At 54.6% G+C, this 15,420-nt stretch overlaps 1 long non-coding RNA gene across 1 annotated transcript; it reads left to right on the forward strand.

Moving 5' to 3' along the window:
- The first annotated feature begins 8,936 nt into the window (after nucleotides 1-8,936).
- Nucleotides 8,937-10,341, forward strand: LOC138848717 (uncharacterized). The gene is made up of 2 exons (XR_011386813.2): nucleotides 8,937-9,193; nucleotides 9,738-10,341. It is a non-coding gene; the product is annotated as an uncharacterized LOC138848717 (long non-coding RNA).
- The last annotated feature ends 5,079 nt before the right edge of the window (nucleotides 10,342-15,420 follow it).

The following is a 15,420-nucleotide window of genomic DNA, read 5'->3' on the forward strand; positions in this document are numbered from 1 at the left end:
CTCTCTGCACAAAGGCCTCTCAGCTAAACCCTCACCTCCATGAAGCCTTTCTTGGTCCACACCTCCCATGAAAAACTGAAGTGATTCTCACTGTTTCTTTTGCCTCAGTGATGGTCACTCTGTGTGTCTCTGTGCACACACATGTGTGCCTGTGTGTGCCAATTTGTGCATGTAGCCTGCTTCCCCTTCCCCCACAGCCTCTGTGAACTGCTGTGGATCTGAGCCTTCTCTACCTGCCCTGCACAAAGCACTGCACCTGGCACAGGTTAACTGTGCCCCACCTGTGTGCTGCCCCACATCCGGGTCTGCACTATCTCTGGGGCAGCAGTGCTTACGCTTTTTTTTTTTTTTTTTTTGACAGGCAGAGTGGACAGTGAGAGAGAGAGACAGAGAGAAAGGTCTTCCTTTGCCGTTGGTTCACCCTCCAATGGCCTCCGTGGTCAGTGTGCTGCTGCCGGCGCACCGCGCTGATCCGATGGCAGGAGCCAGGTGCTTCTCCTGGTCTCCCATGGGGTGCAGGGCCCAAGTCCTTGGGCCATCCTCCACTGCCTTCCCTGGCCACAGCAGAGAGCTGGCCTGGAAGAGGGGCAACCGGGACAGAACCGGCGCCCCGACCGGGACTAGAACCCGGTGTGCCGGCGCCGCAGGCGGAGGATTAGCCTAGTGAGCCGCGGCGCCGGCTGCTTACGCGTTTTGCTCCCAGGAACTCTTGCAGAATGCTGGGTGCCCCAACGAGCTTTCGTTTTTGAGGATAATTACAGTCAGCTCTGCGTGTCCAAGGCTTCAACTGTTGCACAACTACAGACCTAAAATATTTAGGAAAAAATTGTGTCTGTACTGAAAATGTAGACTTCTTTTTCTTGTCGTTCACTAACCAATACAGTATAACTACTTCCCTGGCATTCACATGGTATCAGGTGTTAAAGTAGCCCAGATATGACTTAGAGTGTATAGGAGGACATGTATAGGCTCTGTGCAAACACTACGCCAGTTTATAGAAGATTCTTGAGCATCTGTGGATTTTGGTGCCCACAAGGGGTCCTGGAACCCATCCCCCACAGATACTGAAGGACAACTGTATTTGTTATCAGGTGTTGCCCAACAGATTCACCCAAAACCGACTGTAGACGTGGCTTACAGTCCACGTTTATCGTCGCAGTCTCTCTGGGTCTGTCTGGGCTTTGCTGGTGCTGTGGCTGAAGTAGTCTGGTGTGCTGGGGCTGCCCCCAAGGCTGCGAGCTCACCTGAAGGCCCAGCTGTGAGAGGAAGCCCCCCAAGTTCACCCATATGACTGCTGAGAGAGCAAGCACCTCGTTTGGTAGTTGGAGTGGATTTGGAAGTATAAGTACATGGTGATGCAGGAAGCAGAGACACACAGGGAGCGCTCTCAGCACATGTAAGCCATGCTCTCCTGAGAACTACCTTCCCAGGGCAAGCCCCCAGTGACCTAAATACCTCCCCCTAAGACCCACCTCCCAGCTGCCACAATTAGATCAAGTCTCCTCCCTAATACACCAGCGATTAGCTTTGCTGCATTAACTGTTAACATCAGACCTTGGGGTTTAAATGTCTGCTTGGGTTCGGGGAGCCCAGTCCTGTTAAATCCATAGCAGTTCACCAAAGATTTATGACACACCCACTCTACCCTAGGCACTGTTTTAGGCCCTGGGGTTTCTAGGAGAAAAGAACAAAATTTCCGCCCTCTTGGGGCTTAAATTTTAGTAGGAGAGACAAATAGCAAGCAAACACACAAACATGTAACATGATGGTTGATGCCTGCTAGGAAGACAAAACAGAGCATAGCAAGTTAAATGGTGTCCCACCCACCCCAAAATTCATGCCCATTCAGAATCTGTGAACACGACCTTAGCTGAAAATACGTCTTTGCAGATGGAACGGGGTTAGGATGAGGTCCCTGTGACCCTAAATCTGCTATAAGAGGAGGGAAGTTTGGACATAGAGACACACAGGCAGCAAGGCAACGGAGGCAGAGGTTGGAGTGACACAACTACAAACGAGGGGACATCAAGGATGACTGGGAACCTACAGAAGCCTAAAGGGACATGGAACAGACTCCGCCTCCAAACCTCCGGGAGGAACCGCCCGTGCAGATACCTTGATTTTAGACGTGTAGCCTCAAGAACGGCAATGGGTACCTACCTGTCTGCTGTCTTAAGCCACCTGCTTTGTGGTCATTGGTTACAGCAGCCCTAGGGAACCAGAAGACACAGTAAAAGGGGTTGAGTCGGGGTGGGGGGACCCTGCTGGAGAGGCTGCTCTGGGAGGGCTCTCCTAGGACATGGAGGTTTAATGAAGTGAGGGTGATGGCTGGGAATTAGCAGTTGAGACAGAGGGATACAAACCGGACCCATCCCATCATGTTGTCCTTGTTAGAACAAATCTCAGAGCCCAAGGCCTGGCACCTAGATGTCTAACAAATGTTATCTAGTATTGTTGCTACTGATATTCTTGTTGAATGGATTGAGCACCGTGGAGGATTTCTAGGGACTCTTAGCACCTCAAGGCCAAGTCCAAGCTTCTTCACAACGCATCCAGGTTCTCCATGATCTGGCCATGTTGGCATCCCCAGCTTCATCTGTCATGACCCTATGCCTCACACCCTACTTCGGAGCCATTCAGAACCATCGCCGTTGCTGAGGGTTTGCTATACCATCTCACGTCTCCAGGCTTTGCACAAGGCGAGCCCTCTGCCTGAGCACCAACCACACCCTTCTAACCTCAAAGATGACGTAAGTGTTGTCCCCTCGGCGAAGACGTCCCCAGTGTATTGATTTCTTCAACCAACATTTGCTGAAATCTATGATGTGCCAGCTTTTTCCAAGTAGTGGGAATCGTGACGCACACACAGATGAATTCTCCCTGCTTTATGCTACTTCTTTATGCGTTTTCCTTCATTTTATGTACAAGGAAATTGAGGTCTAGAGAGGGGAGATGACTCGAGCCAAAATGACATAATGAATTAGAGGGAGTAAGGCACCGGGAGCTGGCTAGGGACAGCCATGGAAATCACACCATCCTGATTGCAAGCAACAAGCAGACAACGTTGCCAAGCCACTGTAGCCCAGCAGTTGTTGACAGCCACTTATTTTTGCATTCCTTGGAACCCAGACACAGGATTCCAAAGGGGCGGGGCCTGTGATGGCTGCGCCCCCACCTACTCCTGGTCTGTGTTTGTTATTATTTCTACATTGTCAGGAGCTGCTGTCCCATAGCCAGGAAACGCATATTTCACACTTTGCTGGAAGGGACAGAGGAATTTAGGGGCCAAAACAGAAGTCAGATTGTTATATTGTTCTAAATAAGAATATGTTGAGCTGCTGCCAGGGATTCAAAAATGACAAAAATGGATATTGTGTATTTTACTGCTGGAGAGCAAAAATATTGTTTTTGGAAGGTGTCCTGTAGACACTCCCTCGGCCTCCTATCAGGAAATAGACTGTTTCGGTTAATGTGCTCGTGGCGTTGAGAGACGGAGGGATGGAAAGCCCATCAGGCAGTGAGTGCCAGCTGGGAGGGTGGAAGCAGGTCTGGGAGCCTGGAGACCCAGGGGCAAGCCCTGCGCACACTCTCCTGGTAGAGACCATTTGGCTCCGTCCAGGGCACGTCCCTCCTCCTGGTTGCATGTTCTCAACAGCGCTAACCAACCAGGAGAAGCTGGACATATTCCCACCTTGGCCTCCACGGCAGCCAGCTGGGCAGGCTGACCCCACTGGGCCTCCAGCAGAGAGCCCCAGGACATGAGCTCCGATCGGAAGGCCCTCACACACCTCAAGGGGAAAGAGAAGCAGATGGTGGCACCCTCTAAAGGTTCGTGGAAGTCTTTCTCTTCTACAGACTCAATACCTGCAGCTGGAAGTGTTTTCAAAGCAGATCTCGTCCGAGGCTCTCAGCTGCTCCAGGAGATAACCAGGGCCGAGATGATCAATTCAACATAGTCCCCTGGGAGGCTGCCCCTCAAAGCAGCCGGGTGTGTCTGACTCTGTCCTGGTATCCCACCACCACCTCTCCTGCCTACCTTCTGCGGATGCATGGGAAGGGGCTTCCTGAGGCTCACAGCTTTGACTGTTGCCTGAATGGGGTGGGAACGTCAAGATGACAGGTGGAGTCCAAGAAAGGCCACCACTCAATACCGAAAAATGTCACCACATGTTCCAAGCAATGGGCTGAGGGAGCAGCCAACTCCTGCCCAGCTTGAAGACTGCCAGTCTCTAGGGGGACAGCCCCTCCTCTCGCTCCAGGTCTCAACCCTTCTCCCGCCCTCCCCCAACTCCCTCCCGCCCCCCCGTGCTTGGAGTACAAGGAGTGGAAGGCAGCTTGTGGGGAGAGGGGACAAGAGAGACTTTGGTCACTGGTGCACTGGTGAGATCCAGGAAGGGGAGCAAAGAGGCAGCGAGCTTGTTCCTCCTAGAGATCTGAGGGCTCGACTGGATCTGCATGGCTGGCCTACACGGAGCCCTCGTTCCTGGGTGTTACCCCAAAGCAGCCAGGTTACTGGAAGTTGACTATTTTCCTTCAAGTCTGTTGCAGAGCTTCGTAATCAGCATCTTGTGCAATCCTCCCTGCAGCCTACGAAGCGGGTGACAGTTTTGTCCCCACTAATGGAGGTTCAGAAAAAGGGAAGCCAGCGATGATGCTCCTTTATTCAGCATCAGAAACAGGAAAGGTAAAACCCCCAACGTGCTAATCCCAGGTCACCGCTTTTGTCTTCGGTAGACTCCATTTTTCCTAGCAGTTTTGGGTTCATGGCAAAACTGAGCAGGAGGTTCAGCGGGCCCCATACTCCCCATCCCCTGTCCCATTCCCCGTTTTTGCAGCCAGGGAGCAACCCTCTCCGACAGCCTCTCCCTGCCCCCTGCAGGGTGAGATGAGCAAACCTGTCCATAACAGCCAGTCTCCCAGATTGCTAGCATTTTCCATTTGAAGTGAGAACCTGCATATTTTTAGAGACTTGTGTTGATGATATAACATGAAGAATAAGCATCCCGCTTCTTTTAATAATGTCCGCAGAGCAGCAATGACTTTTTTTAAAATATTTATTTATTTATTTGAAAGGCAGAGTTACAGAGAGCCAGAGGCAAAGAGAGAGAGAGAGAGAGAGAGAGAGGCCTTCCATCTGCTGGTTTACTCCCCAGATTGCCGCAATGACCAGAGCTGTGACAATCCGAAGCCAGGAGCTTCTTTGGGTCTCTCATGCAGGTGCAGGGGACCAAGGATCTGGGCCATCTTCTACTGCTTCCCCAGGCCATAGCAGAGAGCTGGATCGGAAGTGGAGCAGTGGGGACTTGAACCGGCATCCATAAGGGATGCCGGCACTGCAGGAGGCAGCTTCACCTGCTACACCACAGCGCCAGCCCCAGCTATGACTTTTATACACCATTGTCATCTAGAAATACCGAGTCATGCTCACTGCTGCCCTTGCATAAAAGGCCCTAGTGTGCCTCTCCAGGTAATGATTCAATTTCCTTTCCCATCCCCTCTCTCTCCAAGCTATTGCCTCTGAGTTCCACCTCTCAAGGCCTCCCCAGTTGCTTCAGAACCATATTCATACCAGCAAGGGGAAGAGATTGTGTTTCCCAGAAGAGTGCAGGCTCTCTACCCAGTGAAGTCAGTGCTTCCGGTTCCCGATGGACTCTACGCTGCCACCCTGACCAGGCAGCCTCCGAGTGGCCCAGGTCTGCTTGCACACCAGGTACACGCTCTCTGTGGAATGTGTGTTCGTTGTTTCCCGGGTGCATTGTCCTACCACCTTCCAAGGGGACAGCTGCCCTCTGGAGTTGAGTGGAACTCATGTCTGACTCTCTGCCAAGCAGATAAAATCTCACGCAATGCAAATCACCCTACCGGCTAGTGGGCTAGTGGGAACCTTTAGTGTCCTGGGCCTAGGCACGGGCTAGAGGAAAATGAATTCTCACTCAGATCAGAGAGGTAGGGCCGGGTATGAAAGCCAGGCTGGCAGCAGAGGAACCTAAATGTACACCGACCCCTTCAGAGGAGGCACATCGAGGAGGAGCCCAAAGATCAGGAACTGGAGAAGGCCGCCCAAGACAGGAAGAGGGCAACAAGAGTAAGCCTCTAGAATTCTCTCTCTGGCTCTGGCTCTGGCTCTGCAGGGACGGCACCCACGTGTTGCAACAGAAAGGCTGTACCAAGCCCCTTGGCAGCCCTGGACAGGTGCATCTCTTCTCGGGCGGCAGCAGGGGGCCTCTTCACACCAGATGCCTTTAAATATACAGCAGTATTCACTTACAGAGGAAGCTGGCATGCGACACGTGCAGGAAGGGCAGAGAAAGTGGTCCAGGGGCATTTTCCTGGCCCTCTCCATTGAGCCCAACCGTCCAGCCTTGGCCTTCCCTTATCTGTATCTATCCCATCATGCCCCATGGAGGAGCCTCGCTCCTGCAGTGACCACCCTCGGGTAAACCTCTTAGAGATGACGCCTCCCCAGCTGTGTCCCAAACGGCTTGTCCTGGTCCATACAATTTTCTCCATGAGCTCACACTCCCCATGTTTTAGGATGGTGCCCTACACAGCCGTCCTGCTATCCCGCCCTTCATCCAATACTTACGGTGGCAACCCCAGCAAAGGCCTCGTGACCTGTCACAGGTGGCAACTCAGTAATACACACACACACACACACACACACACACCCCTTTCCACCTAGGATGCATTCCCACATGTTTTGAATGAAAGTTCTCCTTACAATTATCTCATCCAATCTCCAGTTAAAGGGAAGAAAGCATAGACTCTCTAAGAGGTTAAGAAATTTATTTAATGTCACACTCAGAAAATTAAAGGGCTGGAATTAGAGCCCAAGTCTGCTTGTTTGCAAGCTTCCCCTGTCCCGTAGTGTCCTTGGCAGCCCAGAACCTACACAGACATGCGGGACCTGCTAGCTGATGTGCACGCCCAGTGCCTAGTGTACAGGAGGTACCTCAACTGCCACAGGAGGATTGAACGAGCCAGGAAAGCCATGGATCTCATGGCTGAGAAAATGCAGAATTCGGCTCACAGTTAAGGCTAGGTCAGCTTGGGCCCCAGGTTGGCGCCCACGGGCCCCTCCTCCCTCCAGTCAGGCCTCATTGTGGACGCCACGTCTGGCAGGAGCATGGGCAAAGGTCATGTGGCCACAGTGACACACTCTGGTGAGCCAGCCTGGGGGCAGGCAGAGCCTAAACCTTTGAATACATTCAAAAGTGTATTTTGGTTCAAATAGAGATGAGTATAATGACCACCAGGAAATGGAGTGGGCAGGGAATAGCGAGCCCCCCTGCCTCAAAGATCCAATCCCTGAAGTTGGAGTGGATGGGATCCCAGGTGTTTTCCCTTTCCAAGATCCTGCAACACATTGAAAAGTGAGAAGGTGACAAGGGACTCACCCTAGAGTCCTGCTCAGGGCTGCCCTGGTTACCACTCTGAGTGGGCTAGGAGGACCATAGCCTCATTCGGGGAAGGAAACCCATACAGATGCGTGTGAGAGAGAGAGAGAACCACAAAGCAGGTCAACAGAGAGAGAGAGATGGATAGAGACCTTTCATTTACTGCTTCACTCCCCCCCCCCACCAAATGCCTTCAACAGCTGAGGATGGACCTGGCCAAAGCCAGGAGCCTAGATTGCAGCCGGGACTGCTCCCTGGGTGGCAGGGGCCCAGGCGTTTGAGCCACCACCTGCTACCCCACAGGGCAGGCATTAGCAGGAAGTGGAACTGGAAGCAGAGGCAGGCCTGGAACTCAGGCACTGAGATATGGGTTGAGGGGGTCCCCAACAACAGCTTAACTGCTACGCCACAACATCTGCTCCAGGAAAGACTACTGCAAAAGGATCCGTGCACCGGGAACCCTGCCAGCCTTCCCGTACACTATCTCGTCAATCACATCGTCACAACAGCCCCAGGGAATGGGTGCCCACAACCCCTCTTTTCTGTCTTCTTTTTTTTTTAATAGATTTATTTATTTGAAAGAGAGTTACAGAGAGAAGGAGAGACAGAGAGAGAGGTCTTTCATCCACTGGTTCACTCCCCAGATGACTGCAACAGCCGGAGCTGTGCTGATCCAAAGCCAGAAGTCAGGAGCTTCTTCTGGGTCTCCCATGTGGGTGCAGGGTCCCAAGGCCTTGGGCCATCCTCCACTGCTCTTCCAAGCTCAGCAGAGAGCTGGATTGGAAGAGGAGCAGCCGGGACTAGAACCGGCGCCCATATGAGAGGCTGGCAGTGCAGGCCAAGGCATTAACCTACTGTGCCCCCGTAGTCCTCTTTTCAAAGGGGGAGACTGAGGCCCAAAGAGGTGAAGGCAGCCTTTGGATCGCAGCTAGTGAGGGCCAGAGCCAGCAATGAAACCGCAGCCCACCCGACTCCAAAGCAGTGGGCTCCGTACCTCTGCCCACGGCTCACAATGTCCCGGCCTGGGCTTCCTCCGTGTCACTGACCTCTGTCTGAGAGCAGGACATGTGGAATTGGAAACTGAGTCATCTGCATTGGCCACAGGCCCTGATTAATGCGGGGCTAATTTTAGATTTCCTCCCAATTGCTCTTCCTAATATAGAACGGCCCCTAAGGATAACGTTGGCCAGTGTTTTCCTTTTGTTGGTTTGACAGGGAGAGGACCGCAGAGGGGATGAGGTAATGGGGATAGTCCCGCGGCCCCGCGCCCACCTCCTTTGAAGGCTTCAGGAAGCCCTGATAGGTCCAGCGCCAAGAATCGCAGCGGCTCTTCCAGCTCGGCGCCAGGGCCATCCCCCGCTTCCCCAGGGGATGCAGTCCCTTCCCTTAGCCTCCCGGCTGCCGAAGTAGAACCACCTCCCTCGGGTGTCTCTGGCTACTTTCAGAACAGCCAAGTGCACCAGGCGCCTGGGCGCGGAGCCCCGCCCCACGCACCCGCCCACGCACGGCCTCCTCCGGCGGTTCCCCTCTGACCCAGCCATCCTCAGAAATGAAATCAAGTGGCTGCTCCCTGGCACTCCTGCAGGGTGCCACGCGGGGGCGGGCACCCAACACAGGGCGTGCTGGGCAGCGGGCCATCTTCACATGTTGGCCGTGGAGGCTGGGCAATGGCTGCGCAGCGCTGCCTGGCAGCAAGCAATCCCGTGGCCGGGTCAGTTGCCTGTGAGGACGTCGTGGTGTGTCCGCAGGACAACAGCGCTGGCTCATCCATGTCTACAGTGTGGCTTGAAGAGCAGGTGAGCAGTCTCCTCCACCCTCAAACAGCAAGCGCAACTACGCATGCATCAACCCCACTCCGGCCCCGCGCCGGCTGTGACCTTGAGCAAATCCTGGTCTTGCTCCGGGAAGAGATACCTGCCTTGGGGAACCAGCAAGAGGACAGATGAGAAATGTTAGCGGCTAACGTCATAAACCAGCACTGAATTGCAGGCCACCGGGAGTGTAGCTGAGAGCAGCGAGACACCGCTTTTCTCCTTGGATCTGCAAACACTGTTTGTGAAAAGTATCCAACGACATGTACAGATGCAGTTGCATTTAGATATTAAACCGAGTGCCCCATGGCAAAGAATAACCGTGGAACTCAGGGCAGGGCTGGGACCTCCCGGTCCTGCAGCAGCTGAGTCTCAGCAGCCCAGGGCTCCTGGGGAGGGCTGGGGGTGGGGAGCCAGGCAAGAGCAAGAGTTGGGGAGGGGGCAGTCGAAGGGGGAGCATCAGGAAGGAATGGCCCAGCCTTGTGCTGACCGGGAGTGGTCACTATGCTGACCCTGTTTGCTGTTCCAGACACAAGACTGAGTCACTTCTGTGAGACCCCGAAGCCACCTACGAAGGAACTGGGAATGGGCTTGAGCAGACACGTCGGACGCCTCGCCACACTGCTGGGGCCTCGGGAGCTCCCGCTCCGATTAAGCGGGCACCAAGGCTCCCCTCCCTCTAGGACTTCTCAAAGGCCTCTCTGGGGAAAGAGAAGGAGCCGGCGAAACACAAACCTTCAGTCTGTCCCCACAGCCAGTGGCCAAGGACAATCAGCCGCAAGAGTCCTCGGAGACCACTGTGTCCGTGTCTACAGCTAGGGAAACAGGTGCAGAGGAGAGGTCGCTGAGTACAGTTGATGCGGCCTGCGTCACCCGCAGCCCATACTGGAGCATGGCTGGAGTCCCAGCTGCCCCGCTTCCCATCCAGCTCCCTGCTGATGCACCTGGGAAAGCAGCAGAAGGTGGACCAAGTGCTTGGGCCCCTGCCGCCCATGTAGGAGACTCCGATGGCGTTCCTGGCTCTTAACGGGTATCTAGGGAGTGAAACCGTGGAGGGATGATTTCTCTCTCTGCCTCTCCTTCTCTCTCTGTCTCTCTGGGCTTCAAATAAATAAAATAAATCTTAAAAAGCCCTGGGTTGCAGGCAGGCCTTTGCACACAGGTCTCTGTTCGGAGCCCTGGCACCAAGCCCTCCCAGGCACAGACTGAAGACAGTGGGTGGGTGGCGCTCCAGGAGCCTTCCCAGCTGGGTTGCTGCGGGATCCCGCATCCCAGCTGCACGCTGGGCCTCTTCCTTCCGGCCCCAGCACCTCCCCCTCCCCACCGCACCCTCTCCCCGGACCCTGAGATAGAAAGAACCAAAGCCGGGGCATAGCTACCCCGCCTCCTTCCTCCCCGCTCTTGCAAGAGATCCGAGGACAGATAACATTCCTTGGGGCTGGGGAGAGGGCACGGGCTGCCCAGCCCCAGCCTGGCGGGACGGCCCTCTCAGCTGTCTGTCCCTCGTGCAGCCCCCAGCCCTCGGAATCCTAGGAATGCCCCTCCCCAGCTCCACAGCCTCCCCCTCCTCCCGAGGCATCCATCAGCTCAGGCTCTTCTGGAATGTGCTTGCTCCTGGCACCGCCAGGGCCCAGGAAAGTCGGGCTAATCCCTCCACGCATTCATCACTCTCCAGAGAGAGACCCCAAGGCAGCCGGAGCAGGCTGTGCCCTGACCTGCCGGTGGGCCAGCAGGGACGTCGTCGGAGGGACAGGCACAGCCTGGGGGGAGGGGCCCCAGAACACCAAGGAAGCCGAGCCCGCCCCTCCCCCTCCAGGTGGAGGTTTTCTTCTTGCAGATTGCCGGGCTGGCACGGAGGGCCGGCAGAGCGGCACAGGCTGCACCGTGGCTGCGGGGGCCGTGTGAGGATGGGAGCTCATGGCTGTCCTGAGGGAGGCACAGACCCCAGCAGGTGACTCTGCCCGGGCGTCTGTCTCAAGTCCCCTCAGCAGCTGTGGCCAGGGAGGTTGAGTCTCGATCCCTGAAGAGCCTCCGACGCTGGCCCCCGTCCCACCCACATGCCGTTCCCACGGCTTTCACGCCTGTCCACTGGGCCAATGCGCCCTACTCAGCTTCTCCTTCCCTGGACCTCCCAAGGCTCCTTCTCTTCCCTCCTTTTGAGATCCTGTCCAGCACAGCTCGGAGTCCCCGTGTGTGTGTGTGTGTGTGTGTGTGTGTGCTGGGCTGCACAAAAGCCCCATGAAGGGAGGAAGTGCACACTCCTTGTAAGGAGGCAGCCCCAAACCTGCCCTGTGCTGGCTGTGTGACCTTAGCCAGTTACCAAACCTCTCTGAGCATCTGAAAAATAGAGACAAAGACCCCGAGAGCCCTGCCAGCGATGACACCCTGAGTGCGCATTCCAAGTGTGCCCTGCGGAGAGAAGTTCCAGCCTCAGCCAAAGCAATCCAGGGTTAGCAAGCGCTGAAATAATGGATCTTAAAAGATAGGTTTCCTCACTTAGCGCTTCCTTTCTTTGTGGCTGTAGATCGGAACACAAGGAAATGTGTGCTGCTCGCTGCTGACATCCTTAACTGAATGAATGAATGAATGAATGACTTCGACAAGCAAACATTGAGCGTGTCATGTGTGCTAGGCACCATACCGGCAATCTGAATATGACAGTGAAGGAGCTATGATCTCTCTTCTCAAGGAGACAGACTCACGGACAGGCAGGTCCTGAACATTGGGAAAAGCCCTACGATGGGGAGTGCCTTCAGCTGGAAAGCATATGCTGGCTAATTATGCAGAGGGCAGCATGCAAGGAAGACTTCCTGGAGGCAGTGGCACCCAGGCTACAACTTAGCCTCAGGATAAATGGAAGTCAGTCATTGAGTCAAAGCGTGATCCAGGGAGAGGAGACACAGAAGCCCGGAATCCTGGACAGCGCACTGGCCCCCGGGCCCAGCCTGTTTCCTGGGAGCCCCCTGGCACCCAGCCCTGGAGACAGCCCAGTGGCAGGGAGCACAGCCCACAACAGAAACCAGCCAGCCCCACAAAGGGCTCTCTCTCTCTGGGCTGCCCAGCCTGGGGGAGGAATGCAGGAAGGGTGGAGGGCGCCTTGGCTGGGGTAATTTTAGACTGCATTGTTACAGCGGCCCCAGGGCCACCCCTCAGCGGGTCCTGACCGAACTGGGAGGGGCTTCTGGTCTCCAGACCTTGAGAGGACATGGGCTTTGGGAGGCGGCCGGGACAGCAGGACGGGAGGCCTGGCCCTGGCTCAGTGGGAACAGGGCAGTCGGGCACCCCACATCACCAGCACTGAGCACCCCTTGCCTACTGATGCGGCACCCGGGGAGGAAAGCAAAGCACATCAAAGGCTGCTGTTTTATGCTGGGGGATTCTGATGCCCCAAGTGGGCAGGTGGCTTGGGTGGGCTCAAAGGCACAACCCTCAAAGCGCCTGGGTAAGCTTCCCGCTGCCGCCTGTGCTGGAGGCACGACGGCAGGGCTAAGTTGCTGCACTTCTCGCCTGTGGAATGAGATCCGTGGCAGCACGGAGCTGTCTCCTAGGAGACTGGGAAGAGAAGATGAGAAGATGCAGGTAGAGGGATCAGCAGGAAGTCTGGCTCAGAGGAAGTGCTCGGGAAATGTTAACTGTGATGAATTTACCATCGAGGAGCCGCAAATCGCAAATCCCAAACTGCGCTCAGACCTAATCCCTCCGGCTGGTCTCTTCCCCTGTCCAGGCCAGGATTTCACTGTCTATAAAAGGAAATGTTATGAACTAAAGCGGTGGCTCTTCTGCAGCCCCGAGGACAGCGTAGTGGGTGATTTACATGACGATAAAGAGCGTGATGCTCGGCCAGCCCTCGGAGCCCCCAGTGTGCCCCTTGAGAGCTGGGCACCGCCAGGTCACGTCTGATTCCGACCCACGAGGCTCCTGGAGGATGTCGCTGTACAGGGCGGTGGCTGAGTGACGGACAGAAAAGGCGAGAATCTGCCAGCGCTGCGGCTCACTAGGCTAATCCTCCGCCTAGCGGTGCCGGCACACCGGGTTCTAGTTCCGGTCGGGGTGCCGGATTCTGTCCCGGTTGCCCCTCTTCCAGGCCCTCTGCTGTGGCCCGGGAGTGCAGTGGAGGATGGCCCAAGTGCTTGGGCCCTGCACCCCATGGGAGACCAGGATAAGTACCTGGCTCCTGGCTTCGGATCAGCGCCGTGAGCCGGCCGTAGCGTAGCGCACCGACTGCGCCAGCCATTGGAGGGTGAACCAACGGCAAAAGGAAGACCTTTCTCTCTGTCTCTCTCTCTCACTGTCCACTCTGCCTGTCAAAAAAAGAAAAAAAGAAAAGGCGAGAATCTCTCAAGTGATCTGGGAGGGCCCCCGGGTGGAAGCTTCCTGAGAAAGGGCAGGAGTGAGGGGCCCGAGCTCTGTGAGGTGCTTGCAGGGTAGCTGTGGAAGGCCCATTCACAGATCTCTGTGTTCCCAACCGGAAGCTGAGGAACAAAGCACCCCGTGGTCAGAGCGAGAGCTTCCTAGGGAGAGCGCTTGAAACCCAGCCGGCGCCGCGTACGCACAAGGCCGGATTCCTGTGCCTGTGGCCTGTGCTTCCAAGACGTGGGCAGCAGAGTGGCCAGGACAAGTGTCCACGTGTCCGAGCTTCCCACGTTTCCCCGACTTCCCGGAGACTCCGCCCTCTGCTGGGCCTCCAGGCCTCGTCGCCTTGCTGACCCTGAAATACTCCTGACGCTCACCCCGCTGTCCTCTCCTCTGGGCTGCCTCCCCTGCTCCCCAAGCTTCCTGGCCTCTTTAGTAGGCACCTAGATCTTCCTCGCATGTGGGGAAGCCTAGTACCCCACTCTGCCCCCAGCTGGCTCTCCCCAAACCCTGTCTCCTGATTGGGTCCTCAGGAAGTAAAGGGGTCCACGTCTCCTCGCGAGCGAGCAGGCAGAGGTGTGTCCTCAGTCAACCAGCCCTGGACAGCGACGGTAGCAGGCGATGTGATGGGCGGGGCTCTGAGTCTGAATGACACAGCGTCAGCAAACTCGTCCCTGCCCCGCACTGAGTGCAGTGGTCACACGTGCACAGAGTACATGGAACAGTTACCACAAGAGACTTTAAAACTCCACTCTCGGTGATAGGTAGAACCAACGAACATTAGCATGTGTGCTGAAGAACCAAACAAAACATCGGCTGCCTGGACCGAAGGACATTTGTGGAGCACTTCACCAAACAACAGGGGAACACACATTGTTTTCAAGTACAGGCAGACAGTCACCAAGACACACCACATTCCATGTCACTAAGCAAGACCCCTATCAAACTGAAGAAGAACTGAAACCTTACACGGTGTGTTCTCTGATCAAATGGAATTAAACTAGAAATCAATGACATAATGGTAAAGGAAATCTCCAATCATTTTCAAAATTAAAATAATAAATAATTGTCAATAAATAATCAACAATCAATGAGGAAGTATTAAGGGAGTTTGGAGAATATTTTGAACTGAATATAAATGAAAATATAGCATATCTAAATATGCAATGCAGCTTAAGTAGTGCTTAGAGGAAAACTTATAGCATTAAGTATTTTTTTCTTTTCTTTTTTTTAATTTTTTTTTTTTATTTTTGACAGGCAGAGTGGACAGTGAGAGAGAGAGAGACAGAGAGAAAGGTCTTCCTTTGCCGTTGGTTCACCCTCCAATGGCTGCCGCGGCCGGCGCACATCGCACTGATCTGAAGCCAGGAGCCAGATGCTTCTCCTGGTCTCCCATGGGGTGCAGGGCCCAAGCACTTGGGCCATCCTCCACTGCACTCCCGGGCCACAGCAGAGAGCTGGCCTGGAAGAGGGGCAACCAGGACAGAATCCAGTGCCCCGACCGGGGCTAGAACCTGGTGTGCCAGCGCCGCAAGGTGGAGGATTAGCCTATTGAGCCACGGCGCCGGCCAGCATTAAGTATTAATTAAATGTAAGAAAAAAGGAAAAATCTCAGATTAACAATCTAAAACCACATTAGGAGACTAAAAAAGAAAAAGCAAAATAAACCCAAAACAGGAAGAAGAAAAGAAATAATAAAGATAAGAACAGAAATCCATGGCATTAAAAATGGAACGTGGTAAAGAAAATCAAATTAACTAAGATAAAGCTATGAAAAGATAAATAAAATCTCTTCCAAGATTGACAAAGAAAAAGAGAAAAAAGGCACAAATCCCCAACATGAGGAATGAAAGAGGGGA

This window comes from Oryctolagus cuniculus, chromosome 2 (genome assembly GCF_051225735.1).
Source record: "Oryctolagus cuniculus isolate XC-2025 breed Fujian yellow rabbit chromosome 2, ASM5122573v1, whole genome shotgun sequence".
NCBI lineage: Eukaryota > Metazoa > Chordata > Mammalia > Lagomorpha > Leporidae > Oryctolagus > Oryctolagus cuniculus.